The sequence below is a fragment of the Phalacrocorax carbo genome, chromosome 1, assembly GCF_963921805.1.
Source record: "Phalacrocorax carbo chromosome 1, bPhaCar2.1, whole genome shotgun sequence".
In the NCBI taxonomy this organism is placed as follows: Eukaryota; Metazoa; Chordata; class Aves; order Suliformes; family Phalacrocoracidae; genus Phalacrocorax; species Phalacrocorax carbo.
Window position 1 is genome coordinate 187,790,266 of NC_087513.1, and position 22,791 is coordinate 187,813,056.

Sequence of the window (22,791 nt, forward strand, 5' to 3'; positions counted from 1 at the left end):
CAAACCATAGTTAACAGTGTTTTAAACAGTGGTTTCAATTAAAGGTTTGATCAAATGGGGGTGTGGTGGTTTTTGAAAAATGTTAAGGGCTGATAACAATCTGTTGTTCCACAAATACGGGAACCACTGTTCTGGAGCGTACGAAAAGGTAGAGAGCACTCCCCACTTTCTCAGCTTTAGAGAGGCTGCGTGCATCTCCACCAGAAGCAACATCAAGGGGTTGCCAGAAAGGAGCCACAAAGAGCAATTTGGTAGCATTAACCCTTCTGTCCCCACCCTGTCCTCCCCAGTAAGAGAATCATGGGGTTCTTAATCATTGTGTTGTTGTTGAGTATCAGTAACAGTCTTTGCTACCCCTACTCTTCATATATACTCATGACTAGTACATTTAGTTTTCTGAGAAGTGACTATAATTTTTCAAGTCTTGGGTCCCCATCAGACAAAGATTAAAGTTGTCAGCTCCACTAGATTGAAACATATATCCATCTTTGAACTAATACCTGGTTTCTTATTGCCAGAAAAACAGATTTTAAAATTTTCTGTTCTGTCATTATTAACAGACACAAGCTTTCCTTACAAGTGTTAGCATGTCTTACTACAATGTCTGTTTATTAATTTTAATAAAATCCCAATTCTATTTGACCAACTTATTTTAATTTCTGTCAGCTCCCTGAATGGTAATTTTACATTGTGAAAATCTTCCTTGTCCTCATATCAGGTCTCTTAGTACGTTTTTTATTTCCCTTCTGAAAATTTTCCAGAATCATAAAGTATTTGTATTACAGTGCTTTCAGTTGCCCTTGACATCGGTTACTTCCCATTGTCTGTAGTATCATACAAGCACATCCGTAGGTAATTTGTAGAGATGTTGTCTTTTCCAACATACTGCACATCTTTATGTTAGGAGTTATGGTGGTGTCAAATTTGAGAAATGCCAAATTATAAGCCTTATATAAAATGTATAAATATGTTTATCTGGAAGAAATCGGTTTTCTAATCTAAAACTACTGTAGTGCATTTTATGAAATTTAAACAAAATACTGGAAGCAAACATTACTGACAATAGTGTTTTAAAAGGAACTAAAGAAAACTGGCAGGTGAGCATGCTGTGCGTAACCTTTTTTGTTCCGTATTTCTTACTGGTGTGTTTTGATACATATATGGAAAGTGAGGGGTTTGTGCATGTTTTTATACTATCTTCCTAACTACCTGTTGCTGACTTATATGAATCTGAATCTGTCTTTTTCTCAGGCTTAAGCTGCTAGCTGAATATGAGATTGAGGGGAATCTTTGCCTTGTAACAGAAAGGAACATGTAAAAGAGAGCACTTCTGCTGTAGTGTGGAGAAAAGTTATTTCCTGGTATCATCTGTGAGTGACAGGAGAGAGGGATTCATGAGTCTAGGCAAGGCATATAGGTACGGAAGTAGTGATGGGTTGTAGGGGTAGGACTGGGGATGAGTGTGTGTGAACAAAGAATTTGGAAATAGGGATCAGAACAGGATTTCTGTAAGAGTTGGAGAGATCGCAGCTGGATAAATATACTGGGGTCAGTTGGAAGTCACTTTACCACAGAACATGGCTAGAGCACTCTATCTGAATCTAGCTCACTCCAAACTTGCCCTAGCTACGCCCTTCCTGCATCTTCTGGAACCCTGGCTTCTTCTCCAGTTCCTGCACACTTAAATGGAGAACCTACTTTCATGCTTACTCCAGGAACAGTTACACGCAAAGGTACAAATGGTACCACAAATCCCTCCCACCTAAAGCTTCTCTTCTGTCCCATTATACTTTCTTCTGCCTCCTGCCTATGGGGTTCTGCACTGCGGGTGCAGACAGACAAATGAGTTATAGAATAGAATCATAGAATCATGTAGGTTGGAAAAGACCTTTAAGAGCACTGAGTTGAGCCGTTAACCTAGCACTGCCGAGTCCACCACTGAACCATGTTCCTAAGCACCACACCTACATGTCTTTTAAATACCTCCAGGGATGGTGACTTCATGACCTCTCTGGGCAGCCTGTTCCAGTGCTTGACAACCCTTTCGGTGAAGAAATTTTTCCTAATATCCAGTTTAAACCTCCCCTGGCACAACTTGAGGCCATTTCCTCCTGTCCTGTCGCCAGTAACTTGAGAGAAGAGACCGACCCCCACCTCGCTACAACCTCCTTTCAGGTAGTTGTAGAGAGCGTTAAGGTCTCCCCTCAGCCTTCTTTTCACCCGACTAAACACCCCAAGTTCCCTCAGCTGCTCCACATAAAGCTTGTTCTCCAGACCCTTCACCAGCTTCATTGCCCTTCTCTGGACACACTCCAGCACCTCAATGTACTTCTTATACTGAGGGGACCAAAACTGAACACAGCATTTGAGGTGCGGCCTCACCAGTGCCGAGTACAGGGAGACACAGATGAGATGCTGTGGAAGTGCTGCATGCAAAACAATAATGCCTCTCCTTTCCAACATACAGTTTGCATTTTCTCCAAGTGGGACATGTCCCATCATTTGAAATCTGCTGATCATAGATGAATTCTTTCCTTCTTTTTCCCCCTCTTCATGTAGTACTCATTAGAATGTGGTAATTTTTTCCCACATAATGGATTATGCTTTTTTAGATAATGTTTGTCTTACTACAGAGCAGAAAATAATCTCAGCTTTCTAAAGCCTGGTCCCTTTCATTTGCTTTTTCCTGTGATCTATGACTTTCCTAAAAATATATAAATAAATCCAGCGGATGATTGCACCTACTGGTGCAATAAGTGGAAGCTTACTGACAGGATGGTCGCTTTTCTTAATTATTATTTTGCACTTCCCTTAAAAGTTGTTCATGAAGACTAAAGAGTCTGCAGAAAGACTGAAAGCGGATGTCTCAGGGCATCCCCCTAAATGCAAGTTGTTACTTTTTTAAATGCAGGGTTGTGGGGGTTTTTTTTTGGCACAGATCTTTTCATAAGTCTTTAGCTTGTATTTAGCAGTTTTCCTTCTTAATGATTATGATTGCATACTTATGTCTGTGACTAAACTTAGCTAGCCAGACACATGATTTCTGTAAAAGTTTCAGATTCAGTAATTAAGTAATAAGCCTTTCAGCACCTGACAATACAAATAGGTTAGGTAGCAAAATCACCATAACAATAATAAAATAAAGTATACTCTTTTTGTTGTTGTTAAAAGGTACATTTTAATGGAAAACTATTTTGGTCTTTTTTTCTTGGGCAGATTTTTAGACTATAGAGTTTACTTTTTTAGATAGTCAATATTGGTCCTTAAAAATTGGCTCTATTCTTGTTGCCTGTCGTATGCCATTTTATCTTCAAATATTGCAGGAGTTCATGATTACTGAGGGGCAACGCCTTGAAGTTTTGGCACTATCCTCTACAAAGTAACTTATACTGAGCTGACTTTCTGTTTACCAGGTCAGTGAAACATCAAATGTTGATACTATGTGTGAAACAACATTTGATATAATGGCTATTAAGTTACTTGAGAAACATCTTGTAAAGATGGATTTTGTGTTTAGAAGAGCTGGCATCTAAAAATGTATGTCATGTATATAGGTAATGTTTATGAATTGCTACAGGAGAAAAAAAATATTTACATTTGTGTACAATATGCTAGTCTTAACTCTAGCTATTTTTATCTCCTTCGAAATATCATAAGCTGGTTATAAAGTATTTAAAGACATTAATAATTTAATTTGTTGAAGCATTGAGTGCATCCTTTAAAATGGCTACTAAAGGAGAGAAGTGGACGCACGCTTCTCATAGCAGCATAAAAATAAGGTATCAGAGATGATAATATATTTCCAAATCAGTAAAAATCGTTGTTATGTTTTGCTGTATGAGCAGGGCTCTTTACAGAGTGGTGATTTCATTCTAAGATTACAGTTATCTTAGTAGATTTTCATTGCTAAACTTTATTCTGGTGATTTTATATCTTTGTGGGAAACGAGAGAACAGAAACACTTAAATATTAAGTCATTGATCTTCAGCCATGCTAAAAGCTTTCAGGACTTGTATTTCACCCTGTGATTGGATCCATAGTCCTTTTTTCAGAAACTCTGCAGGTGAGTAGGAAAAAGCAAATGTGAAAGGAAGAAACTGAAATGGAGAGGAGGAAATTTATTTCCTTTAGAGAAGGAAGGAAAAGTTGAAAAACAATGTAATGAGCATAGGAGAAATAATAGGGTGAAAAGGGAGGAGTCAGGTAAGTATTTACGCTAATATTTTGTATCTAGTGCTCAGACATGTTACGCTTTATGCTTGCATGGAAAACAGATTGAGGCTTCAGCTTTCTGTGTTGTGCTGTGCTTTACTCTCTCTGCGTTTTTGCTTTAGCGTGGTTTCTTCTAAGGCAGGCTTTAAACTGACTTTCAGAGCCAACCTGAATCACAGAATGCATTATTCTACTAGAAAATGATGGCTGGCCCGATGTTCTGTCTTCCTAAGTTAGCTCTTGAAAAAACCCCACTATTAGACAGCAAAAAATCAAAGCCAGTTTTTTATATATATTTCTCGTGTTACTTCTAGTCAGTAGCATTTGGAGCAGGGCACAGGCACGTGGGCAGGCAATAACACTTCAGAGTGGCAAAATTTGTGTGCAAAACCTAATTGTAAGAATGCTGAAATTGAAAATCGAAACTACTAATTAATCATTATTCAATTATTCAGTTGCAAAGTCAATTAATTCATAACCACATGTAGCTGTAGAACAACGGATTACTTACATTGGCTTTCATTAGAGGTTAGGAGTCAGTGTGTGGATTTCATCCATAAGCTGTAATAAAATAAAATAAATCAGGAAATTGGCAAAATAATTTTAAGTCAGTAATTTGTTCATTTAAGTTCTTAGTTACTGCATGATTCGCGTGAGTGTATATGGTATTATGGCGGAGTAGATGTTGAGGGAAATTATACGTTTTTTTTAAACCGAGCAATTAAATAATATTTATATAGTGACTATAACTGGTCTTAATGAATTACCATGCTAAAAACCTGTTTATTTTTAAATACAGGCATAGGGACCTCACGTTTTCTTATATTCACTTGGTAGTATGCGTGTAGCTGTACGCTACATATGCGTAAAACACCTTAACTGTCCACCTTAGCAACACTTAGTGTAACTGAGCCCTGAGCTGACGTACAGCAGAGTAGCGTCCCCACTAAAACTGCCCCATTGCTGACTGGGGACAGAAAGAGTGAAAATGGGTGAAGCAGGGAGACGCCTTATGGTGGCAATTCACAAATAATTTTGGAGTGGTAACATCAACTTTTGGGAAGGTAGTGTATCAGTTTCTGCTGAGAGAGAGAGGGAGGTCTGCATAAGAATTACGCTATGAATTGCTGTGTGATAGGGTTCCTTTTCCTGCGCTGTGTCTGCATCACTGGACAGCAGTTTTTAAGGGCACCCAGTGAAGGTCCAGATACTGAAACACTGACATAGGTGTACTCTTTACATTCATTCTGAAAGGAAAATTAAAATAAATGCAATTTTTAGAAGTTCTAAATAAGAGACTGTGCTGTATTTTATAATCCTTACCATTCTTCTGTTTTGCATTAGTGTTACACTATTTTATGTTATATGACTCTGGAATTGTTTAGATCATATAAATTCTTCAGTGGAAAATCACATTTCAAGTGGACCAGTGTTTAGATTTTAAAGATGTCTTTTTAATTGCATTGTAACTGACAACTCTGTGTTGTCCTCATGAAATAGGCAGTATCAGGATGCTGTATTCTGAAATAGTCCATAATGGAAGACCATTGTACGCATAGGTCTCCAATGAGGCATGGATTGCACAGCCCCAGGATAATGTGTCTCAGACTTGCCGTAATAACAAGAAAGTGCAGGCTGTAAGCTGTCCCTTTGGTGTATATTCCAGTCCCCAGACCAGTGCCCAGGAGGAAAGCTCCCTTTCCCATCCCAGGTTATTTATGCTTTGATAATGCAGTGCTGTAAGAGCAGAGTCTTTTTTTTTTGCACCTGGGCTGGCAACCTGGTGAGGGTGGTATGAAGAGGTTGCCCCCACAGACCTGCTCCACACTGAAGCTTCCTGCAGAGAGACTGGGCTATGTACCAGCTTTAAAACCAGCCCTTCACCACTGACTTTTGTATTTAATTACAGTTCATTTAAAATAATCATTATAATGAAAGTATCCATGACCATGTCATAGGATTTCAGCATTTTTTCACAATGGTATTTATGGCATTTAGTAAAAATTACTGAAATATCAGCAGTGTCATTTTAAGTATCAGTTAAATGTGATATTTCCTGAATCAGGTCTTAATGTTGGGAATATAGAATCCCAGTGAAGTTGAGCTTTGATTTTTACTTACAGCAGATAAACTTAAAGCCCCAGTAGTACATAATCAGTCCTAATAGAAAAGCAAACTTTCTTTTATTTGGGTCAGACTTTATTGTTGTGCTCAGTATAGTGAACATGAGTAATGTTCAGTAATAAAAAAAATTATGCAGTACAAACCTATTACACATTCTGTGCAGATGAAAGTCATTAGTAAATTTTCTTTGTTAAGAGTAAAGGGATTTGAAAATATGCTGTTTCTCATATTATTTTAATCCAAATGTTATTATCCATAAGCATTCAGCTTAAAGATATGCTGCTAGGTTCACAAATACCTAGTGAACTTCACAGCATTAATTGCATTTCAAATCTGTGATTCAGAGCTTAGGATGGGATGAATCGCCCTCTGGAGGTGCCCGTTTCAGTCTACTGACTTCACAGGAATCCTGCTTTGAACTGACTAGCTCAAACCAAACATTGAGTGGCCTGTCACCTTAAGAGAGGAATAACTGAGCATTTCATACAATACTAGGTCTTTTCTGTAGACCTCTTTCTTTTTAAGAATGGCTCCCTTATTCTGCACCTTTTCTGTCAGTGTTCTTGTACGGTTTCTAAAATGAATAAGCACAATTGTTACTGTTGCGATTTCCTGTGTATTTTGTTTTTTTCCTGTCCTTTTTGATCTTGTGATCTTATCTTTTCCTGTTTTGTTTTTGTTTTGTTTTGGTTTTTTTTTTCTTTTTCCTGACTTTCTTTAGCTACCATCTCTTCTGAAGCTTTTCACTTGCTACCTCTCTGACCATTCTACCTTCCATGTTGAGAGTATTGTCCTAACTTCTGGTGTGGAAGATTGCTGACCCTTTCCCCTGATGCCGATACAAGTATTTTCTGTGAGAGATAGTACTGTAGTGAAGACAGAAAAAGAAACAACGTGGCACTTATGAATTTTTTATGGTTTTGAATTGCCAAGAAGTATTGTTCTTCTGCCTTCATATAAAATGTGCTGGTTTCCTAATGTACTTGTAATTTAAAGATGTTTGTAGAAATGTAAAATCAAATGTGAAGAATATAAAATCCATATTAAAGACATTTAAATTAAATTAAATATAGCATTAGTCTTTATTTTAAAAACTGAGTCCTATATGGCTCACTGCAAAAAGTGGGATAGATTTAAAAAGTTGTATATGGGTAAAGTCTGACTTACTAAAAGGTGAAATTACTTTCTTCCTCCCTGTGGTAATATTTTCTTGATTTACACCTATTAAAGATCTGTCCTTCTCTTGAGCTCTGTCTTCTCCTTTTTTGTTCCTTTTGTCAACCTAAGTTTCCTTTCTGCACTGAAGTCTCTTAACTCTTTTGGTTCAATACTGATCCATTTTTCTCTCATGTATGCATCCATTTGCCTAAAATATTGCTTTAACATGATCCTATTCAAGAATCCTATATTCAAGAATATATTTGCTTCTAAACACTGGATGGATCTGCTATTTTAGGACTTTCACTAAACCGGATAAGAAACTTAACAATTCAGTGACAGCTTTTTAAGTTTTTTACGACGCATGTGCCTTCATAGGATCAAAGCACCTTGCCTCCTATATCAACGGAATAACAAATATGGACAGATATAAACATTCCTGTAAAAATACAGACTTATGGTACTTGTTCAGCAGAGGATTGTGAACTTAAAAAGAATATCTGAATGAAAGCAAACATGCTGCATTCATAAATGGTACGGCAGAAGTTTTCAGATTTTATTTTCAGATAAAGAGAAATGCTAATGGAAAGAGTGCTTTTACTGATAGCAATATAAGCAGTTGAAGTTAAAATAAAAAGACAACTAAAAGATGTACATCCATAAAATCAGGAGAACTTTTGCAAATTGTGCTTTGTTAGAGTAGAAATATTAAATAGAAGTTAATGTTTTCTGAGGGGTAGATACCTACATATTTTATTATCTATACTAAATGTTCTTTAGATAATCTGAATTCTTTGGATTGCAGTAAAAGGAATGCCAAGTACATGATAAAACAGAAATAGTGAAGTTCAGAACTTTTCAATTTAGATGTGTAAAATATGATGCTGAAGCCTCTTCTGATACTTAACATAATTTGCAGTAACAGTAATAATAGCAACTTATTAGAAAATGATAGGAGGTGTGGCTGAGAGTCATTTTTGGTGCCTGCAAGTTTTTAACTAGTGTGCTTATGAGCAGAACTTTGCATAATTTTGAACCCATTAAAAAAGCACCTTCTTTGCCAGATTCATTTGCTGATCATGAGGATGATGTTACAGACGAGGATTAGAAAGCAGAGGAAATTTGGAATCTCAGTTACACGGAGTTACACTGATGATGAGCTCTTGTGTTGTACAGTGGTAGCAGTGAGTTTTTTGTTAGAATGAATCAACTGCAACTAATTTTGTAAAAATGAACCGCATGGAAATTATCCATAGAAAAAGAAAGAAAGAATATTAAAAACTATGTAAAACCTATTATGATTTTCTGGGGTATATCCTCAAATGATATAAACTGGCATGCATGAAGTTAAGTCAGCACTGCTTAGTGAAGATTTGTCCTTTCTATTAACTATATAATACAATACAGATCCTGAAATAGTCCCTTACTTAATACTTGTATTCATTTTACAGTAAAGTAGTTATGGAATAAGGTCTTACTCATCATGAGAAATAATACAATTCTAACAATGGCATATTATTGTTAGAAGGAAATACATCAAACTGACTTGAATTAGCATAGTTTTAGAAAATTACTTCGGTTTTGAGGGTACTGTATTGATATGGCTTGTTAAGTTACAAAACTATTGCTTGCTTAATAGTACTATTAATCTAAAATTTAGAGTTGTAGTATGAAGATTAAATTATTTTTACACTCAAGTTTATGAATTTTTTGTTTGCAATTCTTGGGTGAGAATGTCTCAGTTAAAACAACCAGTCAAAACGTCTATCTTTTTCATATACAAAGAACAGTGAGGAAAGCGTAGCTGGAAATGCTAACAAAATAGGAAAGATTTTTCAGCAAATAAATAAGAGTAACCATAGGGAAACACTTGCAAGAGGAGAATAAAGTTGAGTGGATATTGCTACATTGAGGTGTGAAAACATACTTCATCTGTAATGTCCTGCAGGAAACAATAATGAAAAATTAGGTCTTTCTGTTCATAAACACAGCTTAGGTACACGTGGTCTTGAGGGGTGCAGCACCACTAAAAATTCCATGAAATGTTCTTTGATTGCATTACAAACAAGTCTGGCTAACACACAAATAGACTATAACTGTCTGTTGCTATATAAGGAAGATAAGGTGAGGGAAGCATAATTTATAAAACAACCACCCTGCTTGCAGATCCTGCAGTTCACATGGCTGGCAGACACAGAAATAATTTCCCAAATGAAAATGGAAGATGCAAAACCCATGAAGATTGCGTTGAAGGTTTGTTTCATTTGACTTTCTCTAGGATTATGAGGATCTCTACGATAACGATATATATACACACATAATGTATGTATATTATACATATATTGTTATGTATATTAAAATATGTGAAAAGCTGTAAAAGAGGAATTTGAGTTACTCGCAAGAGATGTTTGAAAATAGGCTACAGGAGGATTTTTTTGTAATGTACTTAAAACAACTGGAAGAAGTCATGAGAGTTAATTCAGCGCTGGATCTGATAGTGATCAGGAAAAAAAGAAAAGATACTAGATCTAAAATTAAGACCTTATGAATGTACAATACTTCTGGTTTAATAAAGAGACCAGAAAAGGGGTAAACATACTATGAAGATCACTGACAGAAATGTGAAGAGTTTGAAGAGTAATAGCAGAAAGCTGGTTCAGCAATAACATTGCAATAGAATAAGACCAAGATTCCACTGTAAATAAATGTTTAGTGAAGTATAAAGCAGGGGAAAAGAAACTGGAACTGGAAATGGGGACTTGAAGCTTGCTGTCATGCAGAGATAAAGCAGAAAGAAAGCTTGGACCATGTGATACTATCTAAGAAATATGAACTAAGCAGCTAATTAGGCTAGTTTTGCTAATATAATCTGAAGATATATGAACACGAGAAAGCAGGGTTTTTTTCCAAATATCTTCAACTTTTAATTTTTCTCTTTGTTTCCAATAGAGTAATACTGAACAAAAGGAAGTCTGAGACCACTGAATACAAATCAGATCATTTATTTGAAAAGATAGTTGAAGAGACAACGAACAAAAATGGTAATTGAAAATATAGAAAAGTATCTGAAAATATGAAAGGGTCCAGATTCTGTTCTGCCCTGTTCTGCCCACTGGAGGTAGCACAAGGTAGCCGAGATCTGTTCCTACTCACAGGCTGAAAAATCTCCTGCTGTGGGGAAGTCACAGTCAAACACTGGTCTATCCCTCTCCTGTGCTCACAGCTCTCATCCTTCGCACCGGTTTGGTAATGGGAGCATAAGAAGGTACGCCTACTCTCTACCAATTTTCAGCTGCATTTAATTCCTTAGATGACATCTGTATTAGAAAACAAAGTGGGTCACAGCCCAGTCAAGAGTTGGTAGCAAATTACAGTTCACATTCAGATGGCTAACCCATCTGCTCTCCTGAAGCAGGGTGGGCTCGTTTGGACTGCCTGCTAAGAACAGTCCCTAACCCATGCTCTTCCCCAAATCTTGCTATATCCTACCTGAGTGCTTGTTGGCCTGAGCCAAAAGCATACCAAAGAGCATGCTAACAGTTAAATAGCATGGATTATCACATGGTAGAGCTCGGTAAAACAGATGTAACCTTATGAACTACATCCACTTGGTCATAATTATAACTGTACCAGCCTGCTCTAAATCAAAATCACAATGGCATGAAACCCAATAATCTATGGGTATCTTTCAATCTACTGTTTCTTGAACAGAAATGTCAATGAATGTATAAATTTGGGTGTAATGTGTGGCAATAAAAAGGAAAGAAAGCGTAGAAAATCTGAAAAATCAGTAAATTAAGAAAGTCAGAGGAGGATGATAAAAGGCAAAGCAGTACTTATCTGATGTGGAAGTATTTTTAAATGGAAACTGGAAAGCCAATTAGATGAGTGAATATTCTTTCCAAAATAAGCAAGATTACAATAAAACATCAGTATATGACCATTTGGGTAAATAGATCTGGTTCATCGTTAAAATGCAGTTTGGGTCCCACCTATGTGGACCTTCTTGTAGGATAAAAGTCTGAAATACAATGCATTTCCTTATGGTGTTTTATTCTGAGACTTTTGAGAAGGACCTGATGCTGAAGCGGGCATGCTTCAACATAAAATAGTGACCTCATTATGCATGTGATGCGATAAGTGATTTACTGAATATTTATACAGATTTCAAAAAGGGATATGCAATAATATTTTGGGATTAACATAATCTCTGTATTCATTGGAAAGTTTTCCAGTGTGTGATGTAATTGCTATTAGGTTCCAAGTCATATTTTGACTTAATGAGTTCACCGGTTATTTTCGTCATCATTTCTAATTTTACAGGTTGTAGAAGACTATATGCAGGATGAACAGGGAAATAAAATTACATTCATAGACTACTTTGTGACCTGGGATTAACTGCTTAAATTTGAAGACAGAAAATAAAAAGGGAAGGGAAAATGTGGCAAGTCAGACAATGTTGGAACATAATGCATTAGTTGAATATTGTCTTTTAAGTTACTCAAGGGGTAAAGAGAGGAAATAAACTGCTCAAATAAAAACTATATGCAGATTCTGAAAGGGGGTCAGCTCCTCTGGTGAGTGTTGGGGATCTCTACTTCCTACTTTACTTTGCAAAATCAATGCCTGATACACCTGTCTAAAGCATGGTAAACTCAAGAAAAGTATCACAGTGCTATTGTGTTTATGTGAAGAAAACTGTCACTATTTTTGTTTATATGTTACGCATAAAAATAAAAAATTAAGGAGCTACTAGATCTGTTACATATCGTGCTGTTACAATCACACCTGTAATGCTCAAGGCCTTTTGGTATGGTGTCACAAGTAGTTTAAAAGAAAATAGATAAATGCAAAACAAGGTAACCACTCTCATGAAAATGTGCTAAATTTATTAAATGTATGTCATCCACAAACAAAGTGATTTGGGGTGATTAAAATTTTTATATATACAATACTGACATTTTAAAATTAGTATATAAAAGGCATATATGAAATAAATAAATTGGGCAAACTTTTAGGCTGCTGTAGATTAAAGGAAAATGGCCAGAAGTTGAGAAGGAAGGTTGGGAAGGTGTTTGGAAACAGTTCTTAATAGGAAATGATTCTTAATGGAACACTGGGAAGCAAATAGACCATCACTTAAACTATTCAGCAATAAATTTACCTATAGATTAAGTAGCATAATTTATTTGGAGAAGCAGTCCTGCAGAAATGCAGGCAGCTTTGCTGGAGGAACTAGCTGGCTGTTCTGCCTTTACTGTACTGCCATCAACTGTATGTGCAACACAATGGGGAACTATGTTGGGAATAATAATTTTGGTAATATAAATGTATGATTCTGTACCTTTGACTTGCTTTGCCTTCAGTAGAGTTATGTTCTTGCAAATAATAGAAATATGTTCTTGAAAATAATCAAAACTACAGTGAAAAAGCAAGAGAACATTAATGAAAAATATAAGAAAGCAGGATTGTGTACACATAGATGGAGAAAAACATAAAGCAAATCTGTCACCTATATTACATACCTAGCTGAAAAAGAAAGTGTTTTCTTATAATGACCTTGTAATTTTGAAATGCAAATGCATTATATAAAATTCTAATACCGTGATCCCCTTGAGCATAGTTTTGGAAAATGAGATGAAACAACCAAACAAAATATTTGAAGTTGTCCACTTCTCTCTGGATACACTGCATATTCTAAATATAATGACTGAACTGCTGGAACTGGTAGTTCCTGTTTTGCCGAAAAAGTGTCATTTTAAGACTTATATGAAAAGAGATTCTGAGATATGTTGTGGTGGATAGCGCAGGTATGACTGTCTGCTAGAAAACTGTTCGTAAACTGCTTCTCTCTTCATTGCAAATCCACTCTGTGCCCATCACTCCTGCTTAAATAATCACTTGTTGGGGGTTTGCCTGTCTATGTTTCCTGAGGAAGCAGAGGGGACATAGTTTTTAGGAGCTGCTGGAAGCTACGTTGGAGTATGGCAAGGAGGAGATGGCTACATCAGAATTTCGGCTGAAGGGTAGAGGAATTGTTAAAAGGCTTTTCCAGAGATGGGGAATGGGTGGCTCTGAGCAGGAGTGTAAGGCTGCTGGGGGCCCTTAATCCTACGTACTCATTTAGTATATTGAGAGCACACCTAGGTATCATGGGGTCTGGATGTTTTGCAGTTGGATAGATTAACTAGATTACAAAGACCAACTACTAAATTTCAGGAATTCATTATGAAAGCACCCTATGAATAAACTATATGAATATTAAAAAGCAAAACCAGACCATAGAAACCACTTCTTAGAAGAACTTTCATATGTGATTGTGGTATAGTTGCATAGTCTGTGAAAGTGAAATAGAGCAAAGAAGCAGAAAATCTGGGCTAGATGTCATAAACCACTGCCCAGTTTTTTGTTTTTTTCTTTTTCTTTTTTTCCTTCTTTCCAAGGAAATAATTTGGAGATTCCTGGGATAAGCTATCTCTGGTTAAAAACAGTATGGGGACTAGATTCTCTAGAGGCAGGCATCTGGAAATAAATGTGAAGACAGCCAGCCACTGAAGCATTTAGAGCACTTCTTTGATCTGTTGTTACCTTACATCCTTTGTTTTACTTTTCTTGGTCCAGAATATTTCTGATTTATTCAGACAAAACTCACTGAAAACAATGCAGAACGTGACATACTTTTACCACGAACTAATACTTGTGTAATCATCAAAAAGAGACTCCATAGTATACTTCAACTAGCAACATCCTTCTGCCTCCATTTCAGCAGACATAGCTATTTTAATAAAGATACAGGCTTTGCGTCAAATCTTCCTTCTATTAGCTTGATTCTCAAAGAAAACTAGATTTATGCCTGCCTGTCCACCTGTCTGTTTGCTTATTTATTAAGAATAGTATAATTCTTGTTTTAGCTGTTAAAAGTTAAAATAAAAGTTGTAGTATTACTAAGTCGAAGGCATACAAAATCCCTGTTTTATCCAGTTCTTTGAAGAAAAGGAAGAAAGTAAGAACAAGTGAATTATTTGAAGAAAATTAAACGTCATTACTGATTTCTAAAAAAGTTACTGAAGAGATGGACAGATGCATTTTGCTTCAAGGGTCTGTGGGGCCTGCTGCTCTAGAGTACCACAAAATTCCAATTAACATTGATACTATCTAGTTGTATAGATGAAGCAATATCAAAGAACGCTCATGCAAAATGGCCAGAATAAAAGTCAGTGAATAATTAGTTGTTGTATCTCTGTGTTAAAATAAAATCTGGAATAGGAAAATTATTTCGATGTCCAGGTAAAGATAAATCCATAGAAGGGCACATGAGTGAAAAGGTTTTTAGAAAGCAAGATTTATAAGGCACATTTTGAAAGAGTTGTATTTATTTAGTCCAGAGAAGAGAAGTCTGGGGAAAATAACCTGACATCTAAAGATAACTGTGAAGAAGATGTTCATCAATTGTCTTTTGTACCCAGTTGTGGGAGGAAAGAAAAAGTAATTTACAGTGAAGAAGATCAGGCTACCTATTTTGAAAATACTCCTAAGTACAAGTACAGTTAAAGACTGGAACCAGGCTATCTGGCGGTGCTGGAGCATCTTCCTCAACGGCAATTTAGAACAGATTAGACAAAAAGTTTCTGTCATCACAATGCTCTTACATCTATCTTCTTTCATAATTGTTGGCTCCATTCAATAAATAATCTGGAAAATTAAGAAGTAATTTGAAAAATAAATTCATAATGTGGAGATGGATAGCCTGAACACATGATAAATCATCAAAAATGCAGGTATCATTTTTTGTCAATAGATGTATTCTTGTATTTTATATGCCTTTCTATATTTTTATTTTCACTTATTTTAATTTTAAAGTTCATGTACATATAATTCCTATTTGCAGATCATCAATAAGGATAAAGAATTTTACCTGTTCATGCAAGCAGTACTCTTACTCTGCTTACACTACTTGATCGTCTGGCAGGAAGCTGGTTTCAGCATCGTCAATACCCTTTTTCCTTGACTTCTAATTCTATCTAGCACATGCTCTTCAGGTATGTATAGCTTTGTAGATATTATGGGGAAACACTCTGCATTCAAACCACATGTAGTTGCTTTTAAGTCACACAGAGATAAATAGAGTTTATTATTTGACAGAATATCTGAAAAAGTCTGATTCCTAAACAAAAGCAGAACTTTGATGATGAATTTTACTTTCTGTGGTTAACAGCCTGTTTCTGCTGTGATAGGTAAAGCCTGGTAGTAATAAAAATGAAACCTAGTATCTATGCTGTGATAATGGAACCCTAAAGTGAAATTGGTTAGTGATATTAGAAAGTATCACTTGTATTTCTGCTCCAAACCTCAAGATATTTTATTTTCCTGTACTCAGAAACAACGTTAAAGAATATGTATGGTTCATGTTACCAACATTCATGGCCTTGATTATAATGTGAATCATTCGTGTATATGCTTTTGTTAGAGCATAAAAGGTGTAACATAAGAGAGCAAAGATATTGAAGGAATGAAGATCATTTGCCTATTCAGAATACTGACAGAATTTAGTCTATTCAGAATATCTGGCTATCATGTCTGTCCTTTCTAAGATATTCAGTTTGAAGGATGATGAGAAAACTGTTTATATGATAATCTGTTAGCTGTTTAAGGACTTACGTGTTCATATCAAACGATAATTAAAGTCTTTAAATTAAAGTATTTATCTTCCAGTGGTTTTTCTTGTATTGGGTCTGCAACAGGAAAGGCTGTGAACATTTGCAAATGGACATTTTATTGTACCTTCTTCCCCCAAATTGTGTTAGAAACGTTTCAATTATGAGAAGCAGCTGTATTAAAGATGTGAATAGTGTACAGAGAATCAAGTGGCTTTCACCCAGTTAACCTCCCAGAGAAGAAGATGCAACTAAGTAGCACCACTTCACTTCTGTAGATTGCTGTGTCTTGTTATCTGGAGATAGAACCAAGGGGTGCCAGTATAACTTTACTCTTTAATACTGCACTTGAATCATCTAGATTTACCTGGCTTTGGTTTATATTGTTTTGTTTTGCCTTTTTTTAGGTAGGAGACATCTGCTTATGCTAGTTGAGAATTAACTTAGAAAGAGTCCACCAAAGTCTTAAAACCTTTATAATACAAGCCAGTCTGGAGAAAGATTGTTGTCAACTTGAATAGAATTACTCAAGAATATGAATCACATACAACTGCACCTTTATATTAATACAGTTTATACAGACAAAAAACAGTATAATTCAGAGAATCTTTTGGAGGAAGATGTCTAGCAAATAACTAGAATGTTTAATTCACAGTCTTTTACAAGAATGGGAAAATATAATTCCTGGACAGAAGTGAAATACTGCTTTAAAAAGGCCTCTGAAAGTTGAGTGACTTGACTTTTCGTGAAAGTCAAAGTAGCGTGTGATCCAAGGTGTGCTGTGAAGAGAGAGTAATGGTTCTAAATTGTGAGATACCTTAATGAATTGAACAAACTGAGAAAAAGATGAAAAAACCACTAAGGCTCATTTTACTTACAGTTGAAATCTAAGGTTGTCTAGAACTTGCTTTTCAACATGTATATTAATTTCATAATTTTTGTAATTATGAAAATTATGAAATTGAACACTCACATTTATATTTATAGTTTGAAGTTATAAACTGCAAACTATGTTTTCACCTTTCCCATTTAATATTTTATTGAACAGTTTAAAAATAATTTTTGCTGACTAAAGAAAACACTTACTTAACCAGAGGGGATTTATTATGATGAGAAATTTAGTTTTCCTGCATATCTTCAGAGGCCCAGCGCAGCTACTACAGAAATCAACCCCCAGCAAGGTGCCTGCGTCTATTTTGGATAATACGATATTCAGGAGAATATAGTGCTAATAATATAGAAGGATCTAATTCCCATTTTCAAAGGTGCCAATGAATTTATCATTTAATAATTTTGGAAATATTACAGATTAAATAAGGACATTCAGAAACAGAATAATTAAAGGGTGGTTAGGAAGAAGAAGAATATATGCAGTTTGATTAAGTGAGGTAAACAACCATATACAAGGAAACTGGAATGATATAACATTTATTTCAGTTGGCAGAAGAATATATAATTGGAGGTAAGATTGGGAAAACATGGTGTGCAGTTATTCTGAGTTATTTTATTTCAGCAGATTTAATAGTGTTTTAAAGTGGTGCTAATCTCCTTATTTAACATAACCGCAGCTGGACTGGACAAAGTAGTAGAAACTGTCCTTCAGAAAGGCAATCCTATGGTTGGATATAGGTTGGGAAGTGTATTAGCATTTAAGAGTGTGGAAGTTTTTTGGCCGATTTTGAGAAGTAAATAAGAAAATGTCAGAATTAAGAAAATATTTTCTATGGACTGCTAGAAAGTGTATTTGTATGTAGTTTTGGACTCTCCAGACTTAACATCATGATGTACAGTAACAGTATAAAGAGATGGTTGCTTTCTTAATGCAGTTTGCGTGTGTGTTAATTTGTATAGCCCGGTTTTCCATCTAAGCTGGCCACAGCACAGAGAGTTATTTTAATTGCCCAATTTTTATAAAAAGAATGAATAACTCATCTGGGATGCTTTTGGCTGCTTCTTTGAATGGTGGTGTAGATGGATTTCATTGCCAGTGTGTATGTGCCCCATGAGTGCAAGGACAAATTATTTGGACAAGCAGAGTCCATTAGATGGTATCAGCAGAATACTACTTGAAGCACCCTCATGTCCACTATCCTCAGGGCACTGAATAGCAATGAGAGTACAAACATTCATGATTTAATTACTTCCATCATACCACAATGATGGAAATAATGCAGTGTATGTACCGTGTGATTCATTTAACTTTATATCTAACACTATAATTAATTTCATGCAGTAAATTAAGTCTCTTTATGACCACTAGCAAAATACAGTTTGAGTTAACATACTAGATATATCTTTTTATATATGGATAAAGGAGTCATAAGATTTTCCCTAGTGTGATTCTTCAGAAAGCAACATGCCCCATAGTAACATTTCCTTTTTCCAAGAGGAAACACAGAGCACGGAAGGGATGGAGAAGACTTCTCTTGAACTGAAATAAATTTATTTCTAAGTTCCACAAGTAAAGCTCTAGTTATGATTTAAGACAGTGTCTCTTATTCAGCATCCTAAAAGCTGTGATCCTGAGCTATTGGACGTATCCATTAACAGGGTCCACCTGTATTGGCAGGGAAGTCTGATGGAGGCAAGAAGAGCATGATTCCTAGCGCAAGTTGCAGGTAGCAAGGGGTAAAAGATTCATAAGAATTATGGTGTGTCTTTGATTTGTATATTTTAAAGTCCAGGGCCTGAAAAGACCTGTTTTATTACTTGCATGCTCCCTGCAGGGACCTTGATAGTGACTGGCTTTGCATTGAGTGCCTTATGTATTTATAGCCGCTATGTGGTGATTGACTTTGTATTTTGAGCAGTGTTGTACATAGGCTGAGTGACTTCTTGGTCTTGGGGCTCTTCTCTCTCTTATTCTCTAACAAGCTATCTGGCTTATTAGAAAGAATAAACACCAGAAATAGATTCCCTTCTACAGCTGATCGCAGAAGCAAATGTACCTTACAAATCACTGACTGAGCCTTCTGTATCTACAACTTTAAAGAAACGGTGAGGGGGCTAGCAGTTCAGTGTCAACTATCAGTGCCTCAGTGCTTTCATTTGCTATTTCCAATTCAGACTGGAGTAGTATCCATAATCTCCTAACCAATCACTAATCCTCAGGGATTTTGAACCGCCAGCCTGCAAGATGTCTATTTTTACATAGGGTCCCTGCAGCAGAGAAAAGACATTAGATTCCTCATAGGAACACTGGACTACATGACAGAGTGCTACCCTTCGGTCTTTCTTGTGAACCAAGCAGGGATTTTGTGTTAGTTTTGTGTTCCTCCTGCCTCCTCCCAGAAAAAGTAGCCATCATCACAGCCTGTCTCAGAAGATAGAGGACTGAAGTGTAGTACTGCAACAGATGACTGATTCAGTTCACACAGGTCCAAAACTGTATGATGGATAGTTCTCAGGCTTACAAAACCAGCAACATAGATTTGAGACACTTGGTTATAGTTTTGCTGCTATGCATCTCATTATCAAGAGCATTTTACTTCCCAGAGGAGAGATCCTAGACAGTAACAGGTCAATTAAATCAGCTTCTAGGTAATCTTTTAAGATCAGTGAAAATATCTCAGCATTTTTAGACTGTCACAAAACATTCTGTACTTTATCTACATTGTGCACAAAGTTGACTGAAACCACAGCCTTGAAGCTACCTGGTACGTGCTGCATCAGATGTTTATGGCATACAAAAAGAAGTCCTCTCCTCATTAAACTTTGAACAAACAATACTCAGTACAGTGTCATCTTCATACCTGAATATACCAAGGGTCTGGGTGACAGACAGGTCTATTCAGAAATAGGGGTTTGCTCACATTCAAAATCTCTGTGATGCTCAGGGGATGCTTTGTCTCCATCTAAATATCTCAGAGTCAGGATCCTCTGCCTGGAACAAAAAGTACATCTGGTTTTGTTTTTCAGGGACTTTGCGAACAAGTGCCGATAGTCAATATGACAATTAATTATGTCTTGTCAACAAGCCAGTGAGGGGCAAGACCATTTTCAGGAACTCTTATGTGACATATGGCTCTGAATTTTGCCAGTTAGAACCAGGCAGCATTTGGGGTTAGAGCTGGTAACGCTGAGACTCTGAGCCTTTCTAACCTTCAGTGTATCAAACCATCACAGCAGGGTGTCAGCAGCTATGACCTGTCTTCCAGAGTTACCTGTTTCAAATGGGGACTCCTAAACGTGTGCTTGTTCGTAACAGACACAAATAGGTGTCCTGTTCTAACTAGGGCTGACAGCTCCTGAAAAAATGCTTTGTTTACCTGTGTAATAACATGGGGTTTGTATGCCTTTTTATTTTCACCTTTCTTTGTGTCTTGTGAAACTTTCAGTACAGTCTCTTTACCTGCTTAGCCAAACATACTCTTCCAAAATAATAATCAGATCATGTAACCAAACCCAGTATGATTATAGCTGATAGGCTGGGTGTTTCCTAGGTGAAATCTGCTGACAGAAACTATTTTGCAGTAGTACAGGTCATTTTGTGTCAAATAGAGTCACTTTAACTAGAGTTGCTCACAAAAGAAGAAAAGACACTCTGTTTGAGTATCCTAGCATTGTCAGTCTCCCTTAACCTCTCCTACTTCAGTAATATAGGACTGTTTAATAGCTTTGACACTAACTGGAGTTTACATAATTTCTCTAAAAGTGCATTTTTCTGCAATAGCTGCTTATCATCTTCTACAATATACCTTACCTTGTAGTAAGATCTCTGAAAGGCCTTTGTTGATATTTTCACCTAAGAATGGAGACCTGTCTTATCTATCCATATAATTTTTTGCTCGTAGAAACTTTCCTGTCTGCTTGAGAAATATTCCTGCACCTTGGAAAACACATAGCAGGGAAAAATGGGAGTATACTGCACGGGTTATGAATCTCCTACTGAAATAATAGGAAACTCTCACAAGCTTCTGCTGTTTTAATGATGATGTTAACTGAGCCCACTTAAGGTCTACTGCCAAACTCTGGAAACAATGCCCTCCTCCTTTAGAGAAAGCTTGAACTCCTTTATCTTCAGTTTTCTACTTTGGTTTTTAGATAAAGTTTACATTGATTCCTTGAGCTTTAGTTCTTAGCAAGTAATTTTCTTAGAATGGGGCTGATTTCTGTGGACTGGCAAATTTTCTTCTCTTCATTTCCACTACCTACTATTCTTTTAGATTCTGCTTGCAGAAAGACCAGCAGGGTTTTAAGAGCACAATATGCATGACTGCATCTTTTCCTCTAATGCACCTTCCCTAACAGTGGGAAAGAATGGCTCTCTCAGAATGTGCTCATCTAAGCTTCCAGTTCCCCAGGATCTTGGAAGGACTTCTGTGCAATAGCAGCTTCAGCATCTGCCACAGATAGCAGGCAAACTGGTGGTTGATTGGCAGAGCTAAGAAGACATAGATTTCCAGCACAGGGGCAATGGACTCTTCTTCAAAAACTTTAATTACAGCACCCCTCTAACACTTCTTCAAAGCGGCAATAAATGTTTTAAAATCAGATGTGAAAAGGATGGACAGGGATCAACTTTTCACCTGAGGGTGCGTCAGATTAAGCTGGCAGTAGGCAGGGCCAAAGCAAATAATACAATAAATTGTATTGTTCTATATGTTCATGGGTAATATACTCATGACATTCTTTGCCTAAAGACAGTATGGATGGAGGAAGTTCACATGGATCTAAGGAGAGAACGCATAAGACCTTGGAAGAGAGATTAGTAAAGGTCACTGACTAGACAAACCACATCAGACTCAGGAAACCCCCCTGAGCTAAAACAGAGCTGGATGCTGGAACCCATGGACATTATCAAATGTGCTCGTCCTGGTCCTGCTGTTCTCTGAGAGAGTACTTGGGTAAGAATTGGCTTATGTCTGCTGTTGGAGATAGGTAAATGGGCCAAGTGAACGCCTGGCCTGAACCAGTCTGACCACTCCTGTATTCTTAAAATAAGGTTTATTTATGAATCTTGGCCTACTTGCAGTCTTTGCAAAAATTAAACAAATACTTTCAGGACCGGATTCCCCTCTTTAAATTCAACCAGCTAGAGCCAACCTTAGTCAGTCATTCTCATTCCTTTTACTGGACTGTCAGCTTTGCTAACTACATAGTGGTCTTTCAAAGATTTTATGACCTTATGTTAATGAAATGCCTCTACCTCACCTATTTTTCCTCACTTAATCATGCCCTGACCTAAATCAAACTTTATTCATCTTTATCTCTTTAGAAACTTGCTGCTACCATTGTAATTCTGATTAGTGACTTTTCTTGTTCCTTACACTAGCCTTCAGATTCTTTCTACTACAGAGACAAAATCTTTGAGCCCGCCAAAGAAAAGAGCAAGAAAATGAATAGAAAATCCATGGGGTAGTGTTGTTTCCATCACAGTTATTTGGGGGGAGGATTTTCATTCTGATCCTTGTTAAGTGAATGAATCAAATCGACAGATCTATAATGCCAAATCTGTAAGTCACGTTCCAAAAATCAGCAAGTCAGGATCACAACCTTCGGACATTTTCAGCAATAACTTTCCTTCTCTTCCTTTCAACCTGGGAACTTGTACTGATAGTAGGTTTATCCTCCTAAGTGTCTTAGCAAGGACGAGGAAATTCAATGGGAAGTCTCTATATTTAGCAAAGATTAAGGTGTTTGA

At 36.6% G+C, this 22,791-nt stretch overlaps 2 long non-coding RNA genes across 3 annotated transcripts in view; one reads left to right on the forward strand and one right to left on the reverse strand.

Annotated features, from left to right (window-relative positions):
- LOC104050586 (uncharacterized) overlaps nt 1-22,791 on the forward strand; it is an 88,380-nt gene that overhangs the window by 18,208 nt on the left and 47,381 nt on the right. The window contains exons 6-8 of the long non-coding RNA XR_010371148.1: nt 9,661-9,747; nt 10,444-10,535; nt 15,383-15,533. This is a non-coding gene — a long non-coding RNA (uncharacterized LOC104050586). The remainder of the gene's footprint in view (nt 1-9,660; nt 9,748-10,443; nt 10,536-15,382; nt 15,534-22,791) is intronic.
- The window catches only part of LOC135311519 (uncharacterized), a 48,792-nt gene that overhangs the window by 15,686 nt on the left and 10,315 nt on the right, over nt 1-22,791 (reverse strand). Inside the window, exons 2-3 of one of the 2 annotated variants that reach the window (XR_010371150.1) lie at nt 19,901-20,031; nt 4,724-4,773 (exon numbers count right to left, since the gene is read on the reverse strand). This is a non-coding gene — a long non-coding RNA (uncharacterized LOC135311519). The remainder of the gene's footprint in view (nt 1-4,723; nt 4,774-19,900; nt 20,032-22,791) is intronic. The other variant, XR_010371149.1, reaches the window with a different exon arrangement.